The sequence below is a fragment of the Leptidea sinapis genome, chromosome 43, assembly GCF_905404315.1.
Source record: "Leptidea sinapis chromosome 43, ilLepSina1.1, whole genome shotgun sequence".
Taxonomy (NCBI): domain Eukaryota; kingdom Metazoa; phylum Arthropoda; class Insecta; order Lepidoptera; family Pieridae; genus Leptidea; species Leptidea sinapis.
The window spans coordinates 505,535-533,349 of NC_066307.1; the positions used below are offsets into that span (position 1 = coordinate 505,535).

The 27,815-nt window shown below is 33.8% G+C and overlaps 1 protein-coding gene and 1 non-coding gene across 2 annotated transcripts in view; one reads left to right on the forward strand and one right to left on the reverse strand.

Annotated features, from left to right (window-relative positions):
- Window positions 1-27,815, reverse strand: part of LOC126977039 (uncharacterized) — a 74,863-nt gene that overhangs the window by 8,446 nt on the left and 38,602 nt on the right. The window lies entirely within an intron of this gene.
- On the forward strand, window positions 19,115-19,188 carry Trnat-ggu (transfer RNA threonine (anticodon GGU)). Its single transcript has one exon. It is a non-coding gene; the product is annotated as a tRNA-Thr (tRNA).

Here is a 27,815-nt window from a genome sequence, read left to right on the forward strand (position 1 = left end):
ACATTTTCAGACTAATTGTTGGTCCCTGCGTTGCAATTGTGATCTTAGTACATAATTTACACACAGATTACAACTAGCTAATAACTAAATATCTCAGATGTAAATCAATATTAGGTATATATTATATGATTCATTATGTACATCCTATATTATTATAATTTTGTTATTAATAATGAATTTTTTACACTGTTGCTTGGAACACACCAAATATCTTCTAATATATAAAATTCTCGTGTCATGGTGTTAAACATTGAACTCCTCCGAAACGGCTTGACCGATTCACATGAAATTTTCAGTGCATTTTGGGTAGGTCTGAGAATCGGACAACATCTATTTTTCATCCCCCTAAATGTTAAGGGAACCACACGATTTTTTTTTTAAATTTGTTTGATTATGAGTCAGCATTAAAAAATACATGCAATTTCAAATTTCCACCCATCTACGATCCACAGTTACTTTTGTATCGCGATTTTAATATCGACAATACAACGTTTGCTGGGTCAGCTAGTTATTCTATAAAATGTGAAGAAAAAAAATCATAATTACTTCAGAATATTATGCAAGTAAATCAAATAAGATATTATTTATTGAAATATTACCTATAATGTATTTTAGTGGGATAGTAAAGGTGTGGTAAATATTAAGACTGAGGCTACAGTATTAATTACTACTGAATGAATTTATTTTCTTTTGTGGAGATATTAACTAAGTATATTTTCATTTTTAAATGAAATATTTTTATAATTGTATATCATGTTTACGATGCGTAATTAAAATATTATCTATAAGTTTTTGTTTAAAATACGATTTGTATTTAATATCAGTTTTATCAAATACTAGCTGACCCGACAGACGTTGTTCTGTTTATAATGAAAAAAACTTTTGCGGATGGAATTTTGGAAAATCCGTTCTTAGCTGACCTCTACTCGGTGAAAAGAATATTCCTACCAAATTTCAAGCTCTAATGGTTCCAGAGATATCGTGATGAGTGACTATATAAGTGGAAATCTCTTATATTTTATCAAATATAAACATTACTACCATAAATCTGCCAAACAGCGGCATTGAGTTGCATTTTCATACTGTCAAGAGCACGATTGAGATGATGTCAATTAAGATGAAGATGATTGGCTGTTTGACATCCATAACAGACAAATAATGTATCTACGTGGATGCCGATAAGCAACCATAAAAAGAAATATAATTCAAATCAAATCTAATCAAAAATATTTTATTTCGTAAGTAAATTGCATTAAACTTGAAATATGTCATTTTTTCATATAGAAGGCAGATTTCCTTAGAGAAGAACAAGCAAGAAACTCTAAGGTTGCTCTTTTCAAAATAGAATGGTATTGCAGGTTCTTATTTTCAATTAAATTTACAAATGATTTCAATTACAATATATGCAAAGTGATGCAACAAAAATACTCAAACGTCAATTACTAAATGCCTTACACGAGTAAGCCAAAAAAATGTAAATTAATAAGTAAAAACATACTTATTAGTTATTGAGTAAATACTTCAAGTACAATAGGTACAGAAGATGCATCAATCCACACATACCTGCCGTAAATAAAATAAAGACATTATGCGAGCATTCTATTTGCTATTATATATAATAATAAATATTATATATAAAAAAATATATAATAACTATAATTTAAAAAAAAAAATAAAATTAAAAATAAAAGAAATAAAAATCATGAAGCAGATTTCCCGGTGAGAGGATTAACCATGGACCAGTAAACTACATTCACACCATTGTGGACAGTTTATTCATTTTGAATCTTTGACACCAATATAAAATAACTTTTTTCACATAGAAAAAATTACTGCCACGGTGCATTTAAATAAAAACAACTTGGAAAATAAACAGTGATACTTAAAATATTTAAGTAAATCATAAAATTTCTGGCTTAGACGTTTGATAAAACTTTTACAACTGTCCAATTTGTAATGTTATTAATATTGTATGTGAGTTAGCTGAAATATTTAACAATTTTATAGAATATCGTGAATTTCCTGACCTAACTAATGAAATATAGTAGAAACGTTTCACTGCTAAAATCCGGTATTACCAGTGTCCCAACTATACAAATTTTTGTATATTGTAGGGATTTTTGTGTAAACTAATGTTAAATCAATTGATACATCATTTGGCAATAATAATTGAATACACACGTAATAATTTGGTTTTACTCAAGGTCTGAGCAGACGGTCTCATCGGCTGGTGTTTATTTAATACATAATATATTTACTTGTTATATACTTAATATTAGACATTTAGCAATGCACATAATGCACGTAATATCCTACTTAAACTGTAAATTAAAAAAGGAAGACGTTAATGGGAAGCGGTCTTCTAGATCAATCGTTACAATTTGGGGCTCCACAGGGCTTGATTTTAGGGTCTTTCTTATTCCTGATTTATATTAATGATCGCCCTTATCTCGATAAGCTTGAATATCAAATCGTGTTGTTGATTAAAATATTCGCCTCCAATTCTAACTTAATATTTATTATAATTATTTCTTTTATACTTATATTTTTAATTTCTTATAATTATAAAATTGTAAGCTACTATAAAACCTTTTTGCTTCTCATAATTTTCACAGTTTTTTTTAAATATCCAAGTCACTTATATTGACATACTGGAGCATAGAAAAAATAAAATATAAATCAAAAAGAAAATAGACTTAGAAAATGATCTGATTATTAATATCCCAAAAATAGCACCACGATTTGATAAATTTTTGAAAATTAAACACAGTGTTTTTATTGTTGTCCTGCTGGTGACAACCCAAGTAAGGCTTCGCATGCCCCCTAGGTGTCGCGATCCTCAAATTAAAAAACACTGGTATAGAATATAGAGGTCTAAATGAAGAGAGAGTACAATAAAAGAAATATACACAGGCCATTCACATAACCCATGCCACAGGCGGGTTATAAAAGACGTCATAGTTAATAATAGTAACACATTAATTAGATTAAAATGACTTAATGAGCACGCAATACACATAATATGGCGACAATCAGCTGACTACACACATTCATGTCTACGTCGCGTGTATTACATTATTTGATTACTTGCAATATATAAATAATATGTGTAGATATATATCTACACATATTATTAAATAAGTAGTAAAAAGTAAAAACTGAACATTGAATATTTTTTTAAGAATACTTTTCTTGTGTTCTACAGAAAAAAAACACAACCATAGCCAAACAATAGTTAGTGGAATTATTAATTATTATGTGTCTATATGTGAGCCTTATTCACCTTGTATTGTTTATAAAAATATAATAGAAGGTATAAAATAAAAGGTAATAATAGTTATATAATTACTATTCATTATATATATAAAAATGATAATGAATAGTAATTATATTACTATTATTACCTTTACCATAAAGCTCTTTTTAAACATTTTTTTCAAATTTCGAAACAGATACAGCATAATCCTAATACATATAAATTACGTGACACGTTGTTTGTTCGCGATGGTCTCCTAAACTAATGAACGGATTTTAATGGGGATTACTTCATGGAGTGCAGTTTAGTCCAACTTGAGAGATAGGATACTTTTTATTTGGAGTTGGGACCAATAATTATTTTTATTTCCAATATTTGTTTTGTATGGGCATATTTTCTATGAGAAAATTTAATAACGCACGGTTTGACAGTTCTGCTGTGAAACAATTTCATTATAAAAACATGGAGCATATGTTACGAAATAATTCTTGATATTATGAAATATTATTGACAAAAACAGTATTTTATTTATTATGTACAGAACAATGTCTGTCGAGCCAGCTTGTATTGTATGAAAAGTAGTTTTAGATAAAATTCAATATGCAACGACTATAGACGATTTATCGTGTAAGAATCATTCAGAAAGATAAACTATAAAGTGATTAACCATTTGTATTAATTAACTTTTGTAAAGCATTACAAGCATCTGATTCTTGACCGGCCGCGATGCTATTAGACAGGATTGCATTCATCCAGTTGTTTGAAACTTCATTGCTAGCGGATTGCAGCTATGGTATTTTCTGTGTTTCTTATAGTGAGACACATTTTACCAAAGACCGACAACAGCCGCCGTTTATATTAAAACCTTAAGTGCAACTACGAATTCTGAAGTTTTTGGTCACATCTCAAGAAATGAAGGATCGATTGAGCGGTTGATAGTGCAGGGCCGGTGGAGGGGAAAAGAGCGAGAGGACGCTCACCCACATAATGGAAGGACCTTATCAAAGCAGTGACCCAGACACCCTGTGGTGGAGTGCTCCCACGAACCGCCAAAGTGGAGGAGCATCGCTAGGGAGGCAGTGCGACCCAAAACTAAGAACACCAAGGATTACTACCACTCTAAGTGACCGATTGAGAAGAAAAATATTAAACCCTGGCTGCGTCTCATATAATTTTAAGCGTATTGAAACATGATATGTAGCATGTTAGCCGGATCTGAAGACCTAGGAAATTCCTGTTACTGTATTCGGAATTCTTAACCGAGAACCAATTAGCGTAAGGCCAAACCTAAAGTAGGTCATACTTATTAAGGTTAATTAATGAAAACTTATAACGATGACATTCTTTAAGTTGCTCAAACGGTAAGGGATTGCTCGTTATTTTCCATGACGATTTCAATTGTTGCTAGTGATAAGATAAGGATAATTGCAGCAATTATACAAAGTATTTGAAGGTTAACTTGAGGATGAATCCAATTCTAGTATGACCATTTTATTATTTTATGAAAATAAGGGACGAGGACGTTCATCTGATGGTAATTGATATGCCCTGTCCATTACAATGCAGTGCCGCTCAGGACTCTTGATAAACCAAAAAATTCTGAGCGGCACTACATTTCCGCCTGTCACCTTGAGACATAAGATGTTAAGTCTCATTTATCCAGTAATTTCACTAACTACGGCGCACTTCAGACCGAAACACAATAATGACTACACATTATTAGTTTCGCAAATAGTTTCACGGCAGAAATAGACGCCATTGTGGTTCCCATTATATAGCCGGCATCCTGTGCAAAGAAGCCTCCCAGTGGTATATTTGTGCCTAATTAAAATAAGACATTAAATTTTGTTTAAACAAAAAATATGTCAAGTAGCGCCAGCGGAATCATTATATGATTAAGAATTTTGAAAAACTGGCTTAATGTCGTTTGGTAGTTTTGATCATAGACTTAGATACAATATTCTCGCGTAGACAAACAAAGTGCACGAGAGAGAAGAATATCTCTAACGGTATCTCCGTTAGAGATATTCATCTATATATCATCAAGATAGAAATGGAAAGCGAATCTATTGTTATCTACTGTAATCGAGTTTGATTGACAATTCGTAAAAAGTCAGCCACACTTGATATTCCTATGTATTCCTTAGTATTTTGAATGTTAAACTCAATGACGGTCTATAAATACGGACAAATCACGTCGCATAAAAACAAAGCCAAAATATGTAAGCTTCGTCTGCTATATCTTTACATTGCCGCATTTACTTCAGTTGCTAAAAATATTCTTGGTCAGTAAGCAGCAATGTAAAACAATTATTCAGTTCAGGTTACGTATGTTGAATTGTTGAATTACTAAGGAAAAAAGTGTGCTTACATTGTCTTTAAGCACACTTTTACCGCTCCGCTATCAGACTTTTTTTTAAATAAGGGATGAGACGAGCAGGACGTTCAGTTATGGTAATTGATACGCCTTGCCCATGATAATGCAGTGCCACTGAAGATTCTTGAAAAACCCAAAAATTCTGAGCGGCACTACAAATGTGGTCGCCACCTTGAGACAAGATGTTAAGTCTCATTTGCCCAGTCATTTCACTTGATTTGACATTACTGCTCCAGAAATAGACGCCGTAGACCCATAATCTAGCCGACATCCTGTGCAAAGTAGCCTCCCACTGGTAAAAAAATAAAAAGACTACGACTTATATGTCCTTATATGTATAGAACGTCATTGCCACAAATAGATGAATTTGCATGATATTCACTAAATGGTTTTTTATCATATCATATTAAGACCAGGATTGCAATTTTACATAGCCGGGCTTAACCTCAAGCTCGGTTGTATCTGACACAGAATTGATACCGTCATTATTGTGATAACGATCTCACGGCGGCTGCAGGGACCTTGAGAGAACGGTGGTCGGTGTACACTGCCGCAGCCGAACCAGAGTTGGGCAATAATCACTTGTATAGTTAAGTAACACATTATTCAATGCTTCGTAGCTCCGTGGGAATCTCTGCTGCTCACTGACACATGAATAAGGTAAACACGCTGATATTGGTTGAATTAGAAATTATTATGATATCAAGCGAGATTGGTGAGTAAGAACTTCACAATGTAAAGGTTTTACACAGGATGCTTCATCGGCTAGGTGGTACCACAGCAGCAGCCAGTCACGACAGTAAATTGAAAGGCATAAAAGGTATTTATTTTCTCAAAATTGATTTCTTTAGAATTCTTTTTGATGTCAGTTCATATACTACCACCGCTTCGGAAACAAATGTCGCTCTGAGAGAGAAAAAATGGCGCGAGAAACTCTCCCAGCATTATTTTTTGTGCTCTTTTTAATAAACTATACAATATTGTACTGTCATCAAATTTATAAAAACATAACTATTAAATAATCATAATCTAGTCCTAGGCTGTCCTGTAAGTATGAAGAAGCATTCTTATGTTTCGGTTTAGATTTACTGGGGTATTGAGACTTAACATATTGTGCCTCAAAGTGACCAGCGGAATTGCGATGCCACTCAATATGTTGGGTTCAATCAAGAATTGGCGTATCATCTACCACGGGTTGTTAATCAGTAGGTTTCTATATCGTCAACATGTTGCTCGTTGATGATAAGTGAAGACTTCTCATAGGTGGAGAGATGATGGGTCCTTGGGGTTCATCGGCACAAAAAGTCGTAACAGAGCTATCCAGATGTTTTACCGTCGACAGGAGACCCAAGGTCTGGTACGTACCTCTGTCAAAGGATAAGTTTGGCATACAAAGAGGTAAAGTTGCCAGCTTCATGGGCACCTGACCTGCCGACCACGATCTGACTGCTGTTTGGTCCGGCATCGTAGTCAAATATTCAAGTAAACTTTATTCAATTAGGCTTAAACTAACCGCTTTAGAATAGTTACTATATATATTTCATTTTTTTATGGAATAGGAGGACAAACGAGCGTACGGGTCACCTGGTGTTAAGTGATCACCGCCGCCCACATTCTCCTGCAATACCAGAGGAATCACAGGAGTGTTGCCGCTGCCGGCCATTAAGGAGGGTGTACGCGCTTTTCTTGAAGGTAACCATGTCGTATCGTCCCGGAAACACCGCACATGGAAGCTCATTCCACAGCTTTTGTAGTACGTGTACGAAAGCTCCTTGAAAACCGCACTGTGGAGGACCGCCACACATCTAGATGGTGAGGATTATATCTTAACTTGTGGCGTGTCGTGCGAAGATGGAATTCGGCGGCAGGATTAATTTAAATTACTGAATTTACCATAAATGTTCGAAAATGTTGAGCTCGTGAGAAGAACATAAGTACAAGAAACTCAACCGCGTACTCTTTACAGTCTGGACGTTAATAATAATAATTTTGTGTGACGGATAGTGATTGTCCAAATTGTCAAAAACATGCATTATGCGACATCCAGTCGAACATGGTCCGCTGCCAGGGGGCCTACTCCTAAAATCGATATTCGATAAATCGTGGCATTAGTCGTGTCGAATCCTACTCTTAGTTACATCGTATTCAATGTCGAAACGATGATTGAACGAACGAAACATTGTTCGATATTATCGGTCCTAACCCTACTCTTAGTTGAAATTGTCAGAGACGAATATTCCATTTTCACAAAGAATCAAACTTCACTTTTACGATAATCTCAACGACACCTTCTAGGCTGTCGATGCTAATATCGCTTCAAGTTGTATACAGTAGTTCGGCCGTACTAAATCCGATGATGTGTTAAGGCTATAAGATAGTGCAATCGATGTGACTTTCGTCAATCTGAATTGAAGGTGCATCATTCAACAGTAACAAAACCCATATTATAAAAGGTTCGCCTAACTTACATTTACACTGCGGAGTATAATAACCAGTATAGCCTCAATGCTATTTTTAAACGGTGTATTGTGTGTTAATTAGTAGATATTGTAACCGTGGTAAAACCTGTTTGGAGTTTAGAGTTGAATAGAATATAACCTATGACAGCTTTTTACACGGAGATTTGGGTGTTTCACACGAAGGAAGTAACGAATAGATAGACTTATGAGTCTTTCCACGTTTGCTTGTTCTTTTATATTACTGGGAGAGTTTCAACTCTCTCTATGACATTTGTTTCTATGAGGTAGTGATGTAAAAAAGTGTGTGTGTACTTATGTATGCACGCAAGAAGTTATACTTCTTTGGCCTAACTAATTTATTCCTCGTGCTATTCTAAGTTTTAAGAAAGAACAATTTTGTAAAAATCTTGCAAAGATGGCTTTGACAATTAATTATTTTAATAATGAATACGGCTGTATGGGCTTGAACCCTATGCCTGTCCTAATAATGGACGAAGAAACCAAAAAAAAAAATAATGAATGACGCAAACGTCAGAAAATTTTAGGAACCAACTTCAACCTGTTACTTTCGTGTTACAGTAATGCGCGCGCATCTTAAAATTTCACTCTCATCATTTTATAATTATAAGGATAAATTAAATAGGCACTAATGTGACTTGTAGGTGAAAGATTACTCACTAACTTAAAACCTTACATTTCAGATTTACGAATTGTTTTAAGGTTAATACAGTTAACATATTTTGGAAATTAAAGTCCATTTTTAATAGCCTTTTAAAAAATCTTGTACTGTATGTTTCGCTGTTAGTTATACAACAGAAGGTCTTAATTTAATATTCACATTTTCTAGCAACAACACTGTTACATTATTATTAAGACTATCTGTCAGCATTTAATCATATTAATGAAAAGTGTTTTTATTTATTAATATAATTCCTTCAAACTTTAGACAAACGGTCAGATCGTTGACTTAATTAGATATCAGCTATCATTCTAAGAAATAATACTGGGACAGTTACTTGCGCCGTTTTTTCTTCTCTCAGAGCGCCATTTTTGTTTCCGAAGCAGTGTTAGAGATTGAACTAACATCAAAAAGAATTCTAAAAGAATCAATTTTGAGAAAATAAATGACCTTTATGCCTTTTAAACATAGCAGTCTTCAATACGCTTAACATTTGCAATACATTAGCTCATAATATGATATAATGTAAGTATTATTTTCTCATAAGATGAATGTCACATAAAAACGATGTATCAAATCTCTCGAGCGCATCTCGTGCCGAAATTCTTTCCTACAATTGTGTGCCACGTGGGAACGTGTTACATGTTACGACCACTGCTGAGTTGTTGACCGCCATTACATAAAACTTAATTATCATTTGTTAGTTCACGCTTCGTTTTAAGCTGCCATTGATACGGTTTATTTAGTTTTTTATGATCCAATACTCTGCGAAAATCTCAATCACTAGGCAAGGCTAACAAATCCTTAAAATTATTATAGCTATTCTACGTTTGTAGAAAGAACAATATTCTAAAAATCGTGATATAAATTATTGAATATTAACGAATACGGCTGTATTGGCTTGAACCCTTTGCCTGTCCTAAGAATGGACGAAGAAACCTAAAAAATTAATGTCCCAAACGAAAATTTCTGAAAACTTTTATCTTTAGATGCTCGTTGTGCGCGCGCAAATAGTCAAAGAAGTTTATCTTCAATAACATAATGTTTTGCTTTTATGTCAATGTAATTTTGCAGTTATAGACCTATTTAAATATGATTAAAATATTATTTTATTGTATTTTGGTTTGGTTTGGTCTTGTTACCAATGCTCTAAAAAAATAAAACAAACAATCAATGTAATCTGTCACAAATGTGTCAAATGTCAATAATTGTTAATTGTCAATGTATAAAAGACATATTTTAATAACCAAGTTCAACCTGTTACTTTATTGTTATAGTGACGCGCGCGCATCTTAAAATTTCACTCTCATCATTTTTTCATACCGCGCTAAAGAAGTATAACTTCAAAAAATAACACGGGACCGCAAGTTTAGACTAGTAGTCTACGGCACAGCACTACACTACAGGCGCGCGAGGCGAGGCGTGCGGACAGCGGGGGGAGATACCTCAGGCTCCGACTGCAAACAACTCGCGCGACTTACTGTACTAGGTATGGATTTGGAATTTAAATTGACATATTGAAATCCAGACTCAGGATCGAATGACAGATCTCGTAAAAATCTGATTTCTCTGTTCTATTTAATGTTATGCTAGAGCTCGATAGTATAAATCGGCCGTAAATTAATGTTTTATGACGAAACATGTGATCGACAACAACGCGACCATTTTATATCAAAAACGAGTACTACTTAGCTCATTTCAAGGTCGTATTATGTCTCGAGAATCAGTTTTATTTGTACAATACAATTTTAATAATAATCAAGTTTTTAAAAGTAAACTGGTTTAACTATCCTGTTTAATTTCCTTTCTCTTATTTCAATGCAGCACCTAACAGAATACTTTTAATAAGAATACTGTCACTCAACTATTATTGTATGGGACAAAAATTGTCAATTATTGCCTATTTATGTATATGTCGTATAGTCCTGAAAACATCGCACAAGGAAGTTCGTTCCACAGCTTTGTAGTACGAGATAGAAAGCTCCTAGAAAACCGCAATGTGGAGGACCGCCACACATCCAGATGGTGGGGATGAAATCCTAACTTGTGGCGTGTTGTGCGAAGTTGGAATTCGGCGGCAGGAATCAGGTGAAACAGCTCTTCGGAACACTCCCCGTCATAAATGCGTTAGTGGACACACAATGAAGCGATGTCTCTACGCAGGGCCAAGTGATCCAGCCGTTCACAGGGAAGGAGACATTGTGAGGAAACCTGCGTGTGCCCGCGAAGAAATTATAAACAAAAGGTGCGAGAGAGAAGAATATCTCAAAGGGAGATAGAGCTGCTATCAAGATAGAAAAGGAAAGCGAATGTATTGTTGCCGTAATCGATTCTGATTGACATGTCAGGAAGCCATGCCAGGCATAAGCTCCATAATATTTTGAATAACAAATCACTAGCAAACGCACATATTGACAAATCAAAATTGGTTACACATTATAATGTAAGCGTATACGCTATCATATTCTTAGTCTATCGTTTGGTATCATTTGTATGTGATGTTGTTCAACTTGCACTGTGGTACCGTATAAGGCATAAAAGGCATTTATTTTTCTCAAAATTGATTCCTTTAGATTTCTTCTTGATGTCATTTCTAATATACTAGATACTACTACCGCTTCGGAAACAAATGGCGCTCTGAGAAGAAGCGCTTTATTATAGAAGTGTATACATTTACCCTTAAAGCTATTATGTATCTTAAGAGCTGAAGACGATGGAAGCCAATAAAAAGTATATAAAGGAATTTGCAGGTCAAACTCCAAAAGAAAGTTTATCATTAATCTCTGCTGATACAAACAATCTATCAACAATATGTATTTAGAAGAGTACATCGTGCAACTAGTTATTGTAAATCATGTTGACGTGTTCCACGTACTTCAGATTCCATTACTGTGTAGTGAGTGTGGATACTGGATTGTGTATGCGTTGCGTCAGGTGGAGAATTGTATCGGGCAGATGTACAAAGAGATGCCGATTTTTTAAATTCGATATTAATTTGAAGTAAAAATATTCTTCGAGCTGATGGGCGCCATTATAATGGCTTCAATATAAGTAGGTATATTTAACGCTAAGAGTTAAGTTTGCAGTACCTATGGTACTGGTTGAAAATCTCGAAAAGAATAGCTTCTGTGGTGCTATTGCCAATATTACTGGAGTCTTAGCAAGGACAATAAAAAGGTCATTTACTAAGATATGTATGACGTCATTGCATGTCACGATACACATTGGAAATCATGTAATGTATTTGTTCCTTGTTATATATATTTGAATACAAATAAGTTCGTCATCTCTTGGCTTATTCAAGCTCGTTCGAACACATTACATCGGAAGGAGGTAATAATCTATCCGTAAATGATTTCCTCTTTAATCATAATATACACAAGAGGCACGTATCTCATTAGCATTTGATTAGGGCTGCCACGAGCCATTTAAATAATCTACCCATTACATGAAAAAAGCTATTTTTTTTAGATTATTTTAATATGTCATACTTAAATTAAGCTCTGGATTATGACTATGTAATATATAAGTGAATGTCAAGTTTCGTTGAACTAAATGTGGCTTTAATTAAATTAAGTAATTCATTCATTGCGAACCCTGTCAAATACGATGGCGTGTGGCATAATAATGAAGTAATCATAAAATTATAATCATAAGCTCCGTACCTACTGCAAATGATTTTCACTGTCGTAACTGTGCATTAATAAAACAGCAATACACTTAATCATGGATTTCGTATTTAGATGGAATACGTATTAATGTCTATTTCTATTAAAAAAAAAATCTCATAACTATATTTACAATATTAATAAATACATAAAATTAAAACTATCATTACGTGGAAGCGTACCAAGAATACTGGCAGCATTACCGCGTTGGATAGCAAGGCTGATCCGTTGACCGAAATAGCTGCCAGCGCTTGGGTTTCCAGTAGCCTTATTGAGGCGCGAAGATAGTATTTTGAAATTTTATGAATGTCTTGTGTGCTAAACAAATAACAGAGAACTAAACGGTGGTCTCACGCCGTACGTACGTATTGCAGCAGCATACGTGTGGCAGCAGACAGGAGGTTAAACGACAAACTCCCTCTCCTCTGTCTCTCTATGGTCTCAAATGGTAAACATCGTGATAGTTTTGCATTTGTACCAGCTACTATAATTCAAAGAGGATGTAAATACTACGTAATAAGGTGGGAATGCCTAAATTTAGTTAAGTATGGAACGAGCAGTGATTTGACATATGTTTGAAATAGTAGTAGGTAATAAGTAATTACAGTATCGCGATTGGCTGCGAAGCATAATCCGGCTAAGTTTGAAAGCGAACAGTTGCTTCAAACGTAGTGGATTTCGGCTATACCCTTTTTTTACTAGGTTATAGCTGTCATTTTTCAATAAAAAGTGTGCAAAAAAGACAGGTCGTAAATTCAAAATTCAAATTCAAATACAAATATTTTTATTCAAAATAGGATTTAAAATCACTTATTGAACGTCAAAATCTACCACCCATTCAAAAGAGACTGCCTCAGACCTGAGAAGAATGGGCGCAAGAAACTCAGCGGGCTTTTTTTTTTAATATAAAATATGGATTTCAATGTAATATCGTACAATAAACATTTACGATTAAAGAGCCTGAGGGTGTTCGCTTTATTCCCAGTCCGTGGTGTCATTAAGAAAATCGTTTATACTATAATAACCTTTCCCACACAAACGTTTTTTAACAATTCTTTTAAATTTCGTAACACATTTGTTTTGTACATTTTCTGGGATCATATTGTAGAAGCATATACGTCGCCCAACAAAAGACTTACTAACTCGACCCAACCGAGTAGTAGGCATAACAAGTTTATGTTTGTTCCTCGTGTTAACATTATGAATTTCACAGTTTCTAGAAAATTCCTCAATGTGCTTTATGAACATACAAAACATTATCGAAAATGTATTGAGAAGCAACAGTCAAAATGTTTATTTCTTTAAAATTTTCTCTTAATGATTGTTTAGGACCTAGGTTATAAATCGCACGAATATAGTATTAATATCGGCCGCATTGCCCCATAACAATATACCATAGGACATAATACTATGAAAATAACTAAAGTATACTAATCTCGCCGTATCTATGTCAGTTAACCGTCTAATTTTCTTAACCGCATATACTGCAGAACTAAGCCTATTCGCCAATCCTTCAATATGGGGGCCCCACTGCAATTTGGAATCAAGAGTAATGCCAAGAAATATAGCAGATTCCACTGGTTTTACCACCTCTTCATTGAATAAAATATTCACATCTACACTTTTGACATTTGGCGCGGTGAATTTAATATATTCGGTTTTATGATTATTTAACAATAAGTTATTGGCGCTAAACCAGTACACGATGTCAGATAGAGCATTGTTTACTTCGTCATACAAAACTTGGCTTCGTTTCACTTTGAATATAAGTGAAGTGTCATCCGCAAACAATACCACCTTGTGTTTTGTTTCCACAAGGTTAGGTAGATCATTTATATAAATAAGGAAGAGGAAGGGTCCAAGAATAGACCCTTGTGGTACCCCCATACCGAGAGGAGTCCCAGGAGATCTCCTGCCATTCACCTCGACCCTCTGAATCCTATTATTTATATATGAGATCAGAAGATCGAGTGCAGATCCTCTTATACCATAGTGGCATAGCTTCCCGACCAGCGTTGAATGCTGAACACAATCAAAAGCCTTAGATAAATCACAGAAGATACCAAGTGCATTCTGTGATTCCTCCCAGGCCTCAAAAATATTCCTGATGAGTTCAACACCTGCATCCGTAGTCGAGCGTCCCCTAGTAAAGCCAAATTGCTTTAATAAATCGAAATAAATCTACATTCGAAAATGTCTAAACTCCGCGACCCCTGTGTGTATATGTAGGTCAAAGATAGCGGTGTGAAATCAAGTTAACTATACTGTTTAAGCATATGTGTTATAATCGCAATGAGAAAAAAAAACAACTGCTTAACGTCTAGGACACGCACCATTATGCACAGTCACTCTATGATCTATGACGAATGAACTCTGCATACTCATCAACCTCTCACTTCCGAGACTCGAGTAGCTCTTCATCTTTATTATATCCTAGTACCTGACTACACTTTATATGACTTGTAGTCGCTGTTGTTTATATAAAATAAATTAATTCCTATTCATTAATGTGCACAATATGCCTATATATATACCATACATAACGTGTAACATGATTATGTAAAAAAAGGATCCAACCAATGTACCCTGACATCTTTTGAAACATTAGGTTTCTAGCTTACTAATGTCTCGTTGGCTAAAAAAGGGCAATAATTTATAGGGCCTGCAATCCTCTTCTTGCTCAAATTATGTCCAGTGCCGTGAAATGCTTGTAATACAAGTAATATATCATATAACGAAATGAACAAGGATATCCATAAATTACAAGATTTTCTGAAAATGTTCAAATCAAATCAAAATCACTTTATTCATTCAGGTCAAATAATTGACACTTATGATTGTTAAAAGTAATATCTTAACCTAAGATTAAGGATTGGTCTTCACTGCGCTCCAACTAGATATCGCACTACCTACGAACAATAACTTTTTTATTACGGCAACTATTAGTTGATTGTGGGCATCTTGACACTCAATGGCATCTTTCAAATTTTGTAACATACGCTTCGTGTGTTCTTACTGATGATATGTTATCCCAGCGTCTTTCCCATTTCTTGTAGTATTATTTTTACAAAGTTTTACTACGCATTTTAGTTACAATTATTAGCAAAGTTTAACAGAACATGTGGCATGTCAACGTGTTCACATTGATCGAGACTGGCTCGAGTACCTACGCCTTACGCCTACGCCTACGTACTTGGGCGTAGTTATTAGTTGCCACTTTCCGACAACGGTGCGGTAACTAGTTGGAGCGCAGCGAGAGTCCAATTCTTAATATAAGATTTGAACATTTGCCACCTCTTCGGAAAAAGCTTAAATGAAAAAATAGTGGTAAGAAACTTATTGCACTCTTTTAACATGTTCCCAGCGTCACTGATTTATCTGTACTTTCCATTACTGCGTTACGAGATGTTTGAAACCTCGTTCTGAACCAGAAGTTGTAGCAGCACGAGGCTTAGTTAACCCCACAGCAGACAAAAATCCTTTTTTTGGCGCCAAATAAGGCGAATTGTAGATTTACCACCCAACTCCTCTTCATCATCAATAATATTATTAATTAACTTTCTCTTCTTCTTCAATCTTATTATATCGTCGCGGGCGCAGTTTTGCACAACACTAACCGCTTGAAGCTAGCGTAGGGTGCGGTACGAGGTGTTCGCAACCTCGTAACGCACTGTATTAAACTTTTATTTATTCAGTGCGGTACGAGGCCTAAAAAATCCGGTATTAAGGTAGGTATACCCAAAAACTCAGCATCAATAGCACATCTCAGATATATAGTTATCTTTCCTAGACTATACCACACGGAAGTTACGCCTCTCGCACGTCAGCGAAGTTAAGTTTTTCCTTACCGCTATAAAGACGAGACACTAACGAGATGTTTCAAGCCTCGTTTCACACTCATCGTGATAAATCAATATTTTCATCATCACCATTTTACTAAGTATTTTAATTGCAGTCTATGAACAGTGATGCAACAAATCTACTCAAATGTCATGACTTACATCCTATTTTTACTATCCGCGTAATTTCTGGGTTGTAGTAAAATATTTCGATGGAACAAATATTTCAATTGGTTCTTCCTCAAATTATTGTACATGCTAAAAAAGACGTAGCAATTTCTGAAAATAACGTAAGAAAGTACTCAAATCGATTTAAGGTCCAATGAATTACAACGTCTCTAGAAAATGAATTACAAAAAAAGGTAAATAAACCACGAACATTACATTAAATAAGTACACACTTACTAATCTCCTCGAGAGAAATCTTTGTTACTTTGTATCGATTCAATTATTGTTCAGTGACATTATAGTTTAATGGCCAGCCCAACTGGGTTACTTTCGAATGAATGCAGTGTCAACTTAATATCTTACAATAGCCTTCATACCGCTATCTAACTCCTAAAGCCGACAAGTAAAGCACGCTTCGTCAAAAGAGAAAGGACCACTCTGTAATTGGTAGAAAATAGGAACTTCTACACCATGATATTAGTAAATTGAAGTAGAATGGAGGAAAAAGTGTAATCTAGGTGTGAAAGTGTACTGGCCGACGGTGCAATGTATCTTTAGACCACCGACATCTCAAAGTGTCAGTTATATATCATTTTATAAAGGACCGCTATAGCGGAATGGTTAGTGGCCCCGACTACTAAGCTAGAGGTCCCAGGTTCGAATCCCGGGACCTCCAGCTTAGTAGTCGGTAACTAAGGTAACTTATATGATGAATATGGATGTTTGTTTCCGAGTCATGGATGTTTATATGTATTTATGTATGTTTAAGTAAGTATGTTGTATTAAATATATCGTTGTCTTGTACCTGGGGGTTGGGGTAAGAATATTTGTGTAAAATTGTGTCAATATTATTATTATTATTATGAACTCCTAGCACGAACAATGAGCAGTGTTAGTGGCTCATAAAAATAAGTTCTAACTGGCTGAAGGTAGATTTCGTCGCCTGGTAGTGCCACATTTGTAATAAGTACTAGGTACTTTCCGATCCGTCAATCGCATGTCTAGTACTAACATATCTTTCTTGACTGGTTTCTCCTAGGTTTTTAACCCTGGCTCAATATTTTCAAATGAGATCTATTTCAACAATATCTATGTTTCTGATTGTGATTTCCTCTTTTTGATAATTTTATTTTTGTAAGTACTAGCTTACTTCAAACAGTGATTCTAACCGCTTAATCAAAGAGGGAATACAAATCCCGTCAAAATATCAGCTTTTTAAAAAAAAATGGTCTGTTCTGTTCCTCTTTTCATAAACGTAAAAAGGATAATAATTTGGTGTTATACTATCCATTTTTTTCATTACTATTGATTAATTGTAATCCATATTATTGCTGCTACGAAGTAACATGTATGAATTCTTTATGAAACGCCTTTTGATGGGTTTAAATTTTCCGAACATTTATATTTTTCTACACTATCGGTGAGTAGTAGAGATTTTGACGAATTACTATCCTTATGTCAAAAAATAATAAAAACAAAAGTTGTAGACCTTTTTTATTTCCAACAACTTGGCTTCTATTATTAGGCTTCAGCACTGGTCTACTGTTGCTTCGGATGTCCATGGGCGGTTCCCTAATCACTCCCCAACACGTGGCCCTTTTGCCCGTTTGCCCAGTCTTATATAATGCGATGTCACTCAGTACTTTAGGTTCAATCAAGAATCATGAGCGGCGCTGCTTTGCATCTGGTGGACGTCTTTCTAGTCTCGTCCCTGTTACTGAACAACATAAGTTCTTTAATTATTAACCTATTATCCAGACAGTGGCAATTTTTGTTAAAAATATACAAAGTATTCCATCATCAACAAGAAGAAAACTGTTATAGTTCATAATAATAGGACAATAAAAGTACCTAGCACAATCTCTTAACAAAATATTATTAAATTATTATAATTTCTAAGTAATTAAAATATAATTTCAACCCGGAGGTGATTTCTAAGTGCTAAATATACATAATATATGTTATAATAAGAAATTTTATGTAATAACCATTACATAATGACCTTTGTAATCTACTAGTTTTCAAACTGTCATCATGTAATTGATTATTCGTTATTTTATACACGTTAGAAATTCTTGTTTAGTAAAGTCTGTGGCACATCAGAGTAAAAGATTTAACTTTATCATTATAAGTTCTTTATTAATTGGGCAATAAAAATAACCCAGGATTTCCCTATGCAGGCTTAAATACTCATATTTTTAGAGAATCAGCAATATATTAACTATGATGGTTTGAAAAACTGTGAGCGCTTAACATCCGTGAACGATTCAATGATTTTTGTACATCTCTATAAGTCCACGCAAATGCATGCGGCTTAATTATTGGGCCACTGACGTGGAAGGAAGAGTTTAAATGCGTCTTACTTGATTATATTTAAAACAAATCTGGCTAACAATGGAATCATAAGTATTGACAGTATCACTATCGCATCGCAGTCCCGCATCGTTCATATAATCTTGTTTTGCAAATTTTATTTGTATATTAATCTCTAGGATTAATATACAAATAAAAGTGACGGTTAACATTTTAAAAACATGACAAATTGTTTAGATTTACAAGAGCGACATCTCATGTCAATTTCCTAATATGCAAATATTGGGTTGAGCGGGTAATCAAGTGTAAAGAGAGTTGAACAAAACAGACAAGATTTTATGACGATACTTCACTCGAACGGTTAGCTCAGTTGGTTAGAGCACCGGCACGGTACGCTGGAGGTCGTGGGTTTGAGTCCCACATCGTTCATAAAATTTTGTTTTTCAAATTTTATTTGAGTATCAATATATTTCCTTCTTCCCCTTATCTTATACTGTGCGGTGACGTTACAACCTGATAATTTCGGTCTCGCAAAAAACATGCAAGGTTGTAAAGACTTAAGGGTCCATATTAATTTAACCTCTTTATTTTCTATAAACTTTACAACTTCGTACAAAAATGCAATATTGCATATATATCTAACCTAGCCTAAATATCAAATGTTAATTCTTTATTTTACCTGTCTTTTAAGACTTTAGGAAGTTCCTAAGAGGTTTTGTAAAACAATCTTGAGTAAGCCAGTCACGAAAACGATGCATTTCGAATGTTAATAAATATGGAATATGTACCTATATCTTAAACCATGAATCTGTTTTGCTTGTTTCTGCTTTCCACCATCGCCCGGACCGAGGCTTCTTTGTGTATTTGAAAAAAATTTGGGTTACGTATTCAAACATCTTTTGATTTTATATGATCGAGAAAATTCTCTATATATATCTTGTATCGTATTTATCGTAACACTATTTTTGAAAGCAAATACGTAAACAATTTTATCGCAAAACAAAAAAAAAACGTTCTAGCAAAATATTTTAAGAAATAATATACAATTTCAGTGTATTTGTTTCTTATGTATGTATATTTTATGTGGATATAACTCGGAAACATCAGCACATGTCCTTGCGAGTGTACAGGTGTTGAGTTGGTGACCCAGTTATGTGATGTATCAACAGGAAGCTATGTACACTCGTGTTCAATAGTCAGCCTATCTTGAATGGGATCTCTATTCACTTGTTACATTGTATTGTGACGTCACTGAAGCCACAAATTCCTGAATAATTAGAGCAGTGTTCATAAGTTGACCACATGTCTCGAATTACGAACACCACACGCAATTATGAATATCCTATATCAGTTTATTGCACTCATTGGGCGCATTATAAAGGATTCAATTTACTTTTACTCTTTGGTGGCCGTGGCTATTTTTGGGGCGGTTTTATGCCAAATCGGATTCTGTTTTACAACCAAATCGGTGCATATATATTTTGAAATACCTTTCCTTAACTTTAACCTGTTTTTTGCTAATATACTTTTCTATTATAAACGAACATAGCAGTGGCCTACGAAAAGTTTACTAGGTAATTACTTAGGTTACTGATAAATAGAGATAAATTCCGTCTTAAACTAGTTGTGGTAGTTTTGCATAATGGCTTCAAAAATTGTAATTATCGCAAGTTCAATTCTAAATGCAATATTGTACATATTGATAATATTACATATGTTAAGAACAAGTTTATCAATATTATGTAACGAAATTTATAGATTTAAACAAATTGAATACTCTTTCTTAAAAGAAGGGACCTAGCGCTGATATCATATCTATTTAGAGTCTTAAGAGGGAAGGTGCATAATGCGGATATATTGGGCAGACTGCATTTTGCTGTTCCGGATAAGTACGTATGGCGCCGACATCGGCCGCCGTTGCTGATGGTGCCGTCCGCGCGCACCAACTTGTTAAGCCAGGCAGCGATGACTCGTGCTCTTCGTACAGTTAACGAAATAGCCTCACAGACGGATCTGTTTTGTTGCACTCAGGGTGAATACACGAAAGTAGCATTATTTATAATATGTTATAAAATTTAAATGTAAAAATGTATGTACCAAAATGTATCGCATTGGAATGTTCTGTAATAATAGTGTGTATTTTGATAAAATAATTAAATAAATAAATAATTAATTATTTAAGCTTGTTATTATGGATACCTGCCTTCAACACCCGGCGCCCATCAGCCGCCTACGGTAAACGATTTATTGACTTCAAAATCTAATTAATCATAATAAAATTATAGCGCGCCGTGCCGGCTACTGAAAACAAAATGGTGCCTTCACTGAATAACGAACTAATTGCGCTCTTCGGTTTCAACGTTCAAGTGTTTTGTTTTTTTTTAAAGAAATTGATTAGTGTTTCATTAATCATTTTGAAGGTGTTGTGGCAAAATAATTTAAAGCAAAAAAAAAATGCACGTGTTTAGGGTTCTGTACTTCAAAAGAAACCAGGAAACGGTTATAGGATCACTCGTTGTCCTTCGGTGTCCGTCTGTCTGTATGTCAAGACCCTTTATCTCGAACGGAAACGCGTGCAGGTATTTATTTATTTACAAGTAGGTACAATAACAGATAACAAGATAAAACTATCATCTAATAACAAGTACAGCATATTTTTATGATCCTGAGATCCAATTAAAATTGTACACATCATTCACCAAATACAGTAAAAAAAAATAAGTGGACACAACAGTAATTACATTATAACGAAATTTAAGTTAAACATTAAATTATTGTACGTAAACTAGAAAGTGTTATAAAGAGTATTTTTTAAAAAGTCTATATTTGTAAAGAATATATCAAAATCAGCACACACTTCGTTAAATTCTCTACAAATTCTCATAATCGGTTTGTTATGCGATACATTATTATTTGAGGAATTGATCGAAAATAAACATGGTATCGTACGTAACTTAACCATAACAAAGTCACTAAAATACAACAAAACCGAATATAAAGTTCTCTTTGTACTTAAACATAAACCGGATCAATTAACTTTTCATTTTCCAACCACAGTATTTCTCAAATTTACGAACACGTAGTTCCCGGTACTTTCAATTGAAAAACGAAAATGTCGAATCTTGTTTACGAATTGCAAACTATCTGCTATTGACACTAACGTAATTTTGATACAGTTACAACTCTACAAGTTGTCAAACGCTATTTTTACTTCAGAATTTAAGAAATCAATGTTGCCACAGATTATAATTTGTTCTGTTTGGTTTCGTGGCAGTTACTGTGCTAAAATAATTATTGTAATTGATTAGACATTGATTAGACAAAAAAACGGAGAAGTGTAAGTCGGACTCGTCTAGCGAGGGTTCCGTAGATTTTTTTTAAATATAATATCCAATGTATGTTTTCAGACTTTATCCCTATCCCTATATTTGAAGTAAAAGATGGTATTAGTTCTAGGTCAACTAAAAATACCTACCATATAAATATTGATTCCCTTCAGAGTGTTGAAGTAGAGCGGCATAAACGTATTTTTTTTTACGTGAACTTAGAAGTTTTCACATTTGATTTGATGAATTTTTTTCACAGCTTCAAGAAACTGTAGATTTGAGTATATCGTTTTAAGTTCAACTCGATACCTCCACGCGTTCCCGAGATACAGGGTCTTGACAGACAGACAGATTGCCGGACAACTAAGTGAAGATCACATAAGGGTTCCGTATTTTCCTTTTGAGTTATTGAGGCCCAAAAATAAGTTTATATGATATTTGACCAGGACACATTAAATAAATAACAGTAATGTATGTTGTTGATATCCAGTATCCGCGACAGTTTAATAACAAGTGGAACACGTGCCAGCGATATTTATCGAGTTCTGTTGCTGTTGTGGTGATAACGACCTCCACAGGTGCCGCGGGGCAAACACCGCAGGTGTCACTCGACAATAATTATACACATAAATATAATTGTCAAGCAAGAACATATAATAATGGACAGTGAAAGACTTCTTTGAACAGGTTGTAGAAATAGAAATATATTTATTTACCATAACATAATGGGAGTGACAATAACATAACATATTGCAAGAACACTTGGGAAACGCCATCAAGCTACATCTGTTCGTAAAGGATCTTTGATAAAAAGGCATAAAAGGCATTTATTTTCTCGAAATTGATTCCTTTAGAATTCTTTTTGATGTCATTTCTAATATACTAGATACTACTAACGCTTCGGAAACAAATGGCGCTCTGAGAGAGAAGAAGCGGCGCAAGAAACTCTCCCAGCATTCTTTTTTTGCGCTCTTTTCAATAAAAATATACAATATTGTACAGTCATTTCTATCGCTATAAAATAATCACAATCTAGTCCCAGGCTGTCCGATCATTTAGATATTCAGCTGTGGAGTAATAGGATTTACGACATAGCCATTTTTTTATATGGGAAGGATATATTTGATATGGGGAGAAGAACTGAAAAGATACTCCCAGCCCATCTTTTAAATAATATCTTTATATATATATAATTCTTCTGTACGTGTGTTAATAGTGAACTCTTCCTAAACGGCTTAACTGATTTGAATGAATTTTTTGTTCATTCAAGTGGATTCCAGGATGGTTTAGATTCACAATAATTGAACTACCTCCAAAACAGGTGGACCGATTGTGATGATTTTTTTGTGTGTTCCACTGAATTTGAGAATGGTTTAGATTCTCAATTTAGTCTATATATAATACTCCTGACCATGTGTATGTTAGACAGTTAGAGAGCTCCTCCTAACGGCTGGACCGATTTTTCAAATTTAAGTATGTACAGGACAACGTCTGTCGGGTCCGCTAGTTTAAATTAATATTACTAGCTGACCCAGCAAACGTTGTATTGCCGATATTAAAATCGCGATACAAAAGTAAATGTTGATCGTGGATGGGTGAAAATTTGAAATTGTATGTATTTTTTAATGCTGACTTATTATTATTATTATTATCATACAAATTAAAAAACAATAATGTCAAAAAAAAAAAATTCGTGTGGACACCCTTAACATTTAGGGGGATGGAAAATAGATGTTGTCCGATTCTCAGACCTACCCAATATGCTCTCAAAATTTCATGAGAATCGGTCAAGCCGTTTCGGAGGAGTTCAAAGTTTAACTCCATGACACGAGAATTTTATATATTAGATACAATTTTAGGTGGCCTGCGCAGAACCAGACAAGAACCATGCATCATCCTCTATATACTCTGTTATACTAAAGTAAGCCTTCTTTGTCAAAGAAGCCTTAATATATTTTTTTAATTTGTGCTCAGTGAGTCCTAGTTGTCCAGATGCATGTCATACAGTAATGGAGTGACCGCCCTCAGGCTATTAAATAATAAGTTTTATTGTACAATATTACTTTGTAAACATATTTATTCGATGAAAAAAAAAAGCCCGCTGAGTTTGTTGCGCCCATTCTTCTCAGGTCTTCATTTTGGAATAGGTGGTATTTTTTTGACTATCAAATAAGTGATGTCACATCCTATTTTGAATAAAAATATTTGAATTTGAATTTTAATGCACTATGTTTTTTCGATTCGATAGACGCCATACTTGCTCGTAATAAAATAATAATAATATGTCATTTATTTCAGGTATTTAAAACAAATTACAATAAATTAAATAATATAGTGTAAGATGTAACAATAAAATTATTACACATGACAGTATTTAATAAAATAACTTAAACTAAAATTGCCCCAAAGGGAGGTTCGTACAAAGAGTAATGTAATGATAAAACTATTTCCGGTTACTGTCACGATGTCGGTGGAATATTCATCACATGGACGCGTTCGGCAGCAGCAGTATTAGTTCGTCAATTGTTAAGATTTCAAAGAGCGACATCTCAAGTCAATTTCCTAATATGCAAATATTGGTGTTGAGAAGGTTATCAACTGTAAAGTAGATCCTGTAGATGGAGCCACAACCTGAGAGTTGAACAAGATATACCAAAATTTACGATCCATGAGTACCTACTCGAACCATTGGCTCAGTTGGAAAGAGCGCTCGGACAGAAGCCGAGAGATCGCGGGTTCGACTCCCGCATCGTTCATAAATTTTTGTTGCAAATTTAATTTGTATAATTAATCCCAGAAATGAGGGTTATCACTTTAAAATAAACATTTTGACTGTTGCTTCTCAATACATTTTCGATAATGTTCTGTATGTTCATAAGCACATTGAGGAATTTTATAGAAACTGTGATATTCATAATGTTAAAACGAGGAACAAACAAAAACTTGTTATGCCTACTACTCGGTTGGGTCGAGTTAGTAAGTCTTTTGTTGGGCGATGTATATGCTTCTACAATATGATCCCAGAAAATGTACAAAACAAATAATGTGTTACGAAATTTAAAAGAATTGTTAAAAAACGTTTGTGTGGGAAAGGTTATTATAGCATAAACGATTTTCTTAATGACACCACGGACTGGGAATAAAGCGAACACCCTCAGGCTCTTTAAATACAAATGTTTATTGTACGATATTACATTGTAATCCATATTTTATATTAAAAAAAAAAGCCCGCTGAGTTTCTTGCGCCCATTCTTCTCAGGTCTGAGGCAGTCTCTTTTGAAATGGTGGTAGTTTTTGACGTTCAATAAGTGATTTTAAATCCTACTTTGAATAAAAAAATATTTGAATTTGAATTTGAAAACAACAAATTGTTCAGACTGTACTTACAAAAAACTTAGCCGAGTATAAAACGCGAACTTTACGTCTTAGCTTAAGCTCAGCGTATTTTCAACTGTCAAATGGCTGATGCTAAGGTTAAACTCAGCCAAGCTGTTATCTCTAATCCAAACCCAATAAAATTAGTTAAATAAAGTAATTTCAAGCACAGCTTATGTAAAAGTTTGATTAACTTCGTTTTAAATATAATTTCGTTTTATAAAAATGAATAAATCTACTGCAAAAAAAATTTAAACCTCAACATCTTATTGCATCGCTTTAAGGCTCATAATCGCAAGATATATAAAACATGCGTTTACTTTTTACGTGCTTACGGTTTTCTTTACATTACTGCTCGTGTTTACATCCCGATCAAGTTGAGTTTATACAAGTTAAATGTGTGTAAACGAAGCATTCTTAATATAACAAGGAAAAAACAGTTTTAATTTAATAATAACAAAAAGTTTTTATACGGCTATAAATAGTAGATAATATATAAATTTTCATATTTAATTATTATGATATTATAATTGAGACACCTTAATTAAGATAAAAAAAATTAATTGTATACAATTATTCTTTATAATTATGTTACGATCGGAGCTGTACGTAACACGTAAGAATGCTATTCTGTTTAAATAGCTTCAATATTTTGTAAAGCTTGTTGGCGTGTTAATAATAAAAAAATTAGTCATTTTAATATAATATTTTCTTAATCACTATTCCTAATTTAAAATTATTGATAACATTTTTTTTTTACTTTTTGGTTATCTATTAATATTTTTTTTAACGTTGATAATTTCGTAACAAGGAATAATCGAGTTTTTTGTGTTCCCATGTCTTTTGTTCAATTATTAAATAATCCTCCGTCGGTGATAAGTTCCCAAAGTTTCAAGGAAATCGAACATGTGAACCGTTACACATAAATCAGACATAAATAACAACATATTAAAAGACTACTATTTAAATTATTGCATTACCATCGTTGCTTGATAAGTGTGCGAAGTTTCACTTCAATCCGACGTTTTAAAATAGATAAACACAAACATAAAAGATTCCGTTAAATGGGTTCGTACAAAAGCGACACCATATTATTGTAATGTACAACAAACAGAGCGTCTGATAGAGAAAGTCTAGCTACATCTTTACTTTACTTACTTTACTTTACTTATAAATAAATAAAACATATATTCAAATTCAAATATTTTTATTCAAAATAGGATATGAAATCACTAATTGAAAGTCAAAAACTACCAAACAATCGGAAATAAAAGTATCAGACCTGAGAAGAAACTCAGCGGGCTTCTTTTTTAATAAAATATCGATATAATCAAATTTATAATTTAAACAGCCTGACCGCGGTCGTTCCATTCCCAATCTGTGGTATCATTAAGAAACTGGATTTAATAAGTAACATAGACACATAAGAAACTTTTACAAACGAGTAATGATTATTTGATTGAGCTACGGAACCATTTATGTACGAAATTGGCACGCACTCTATTCAAACATCTTAATTTAAAGAGCAAAAAACATGCTTCAAAGGTTATCTAATACTTAGCAAGCACCTACATTCACTTAACCTATACAACATAAAATCAAAAAGCAAATCCTTCATTCTAGATCCAACGCTATCTAGACACAAGCTGAACCCATTTAGAAAGTAAGATCGTAAGATAAAATAATCACGAAGTTGAATTGTTTCTTAAGCGGTGCGGAGCGGTGGTGTACAAAAACGTATTGAATTAGATCTAAAGATTTCATAAATGGATTCAGTGAACGGCAATTATACTGTGGTTATGAAGAAATGAGACATCAATGGCCACTGTTTTGGGGGATCAGTTACAATGGTATATCAAGGGTATATCGATGTATTCTATTAGATAAATAAAGAAAATATAATATCTATACTAATATTATAAAGAGGTAACATTTATGAGGTTGTAGGAGGCAATCCCTGGATAGATTTTGAAGATCTTGTTACTAATAGATATCGACAATATTTGTGAGTGTAGATGAGATATATGATTGTTTTGTATATAGTATGCATTGGAACTCCAACTGAGGATAAAGTCGGAGGTAACAGCTAATTATTGTATAAGAAATACTTTCAAAAGAATCGTATACTTGTAAATATTTTATAATAATATGTAAATAAGATTAAGTTGTAAATATCATTGAGTATATACTTGTTATAATTTGTGTCATTATATTTGTGTATGTCCTTTTTAGTCTAACAGCAGATATATTTGTTTCAGGTATAAAATAACTAATAACTAATCTTTAGGACCGATCATTATCATTAACATAAAAATTCAAAATAAAATAGCAACTCATATAAATATATCATTTATT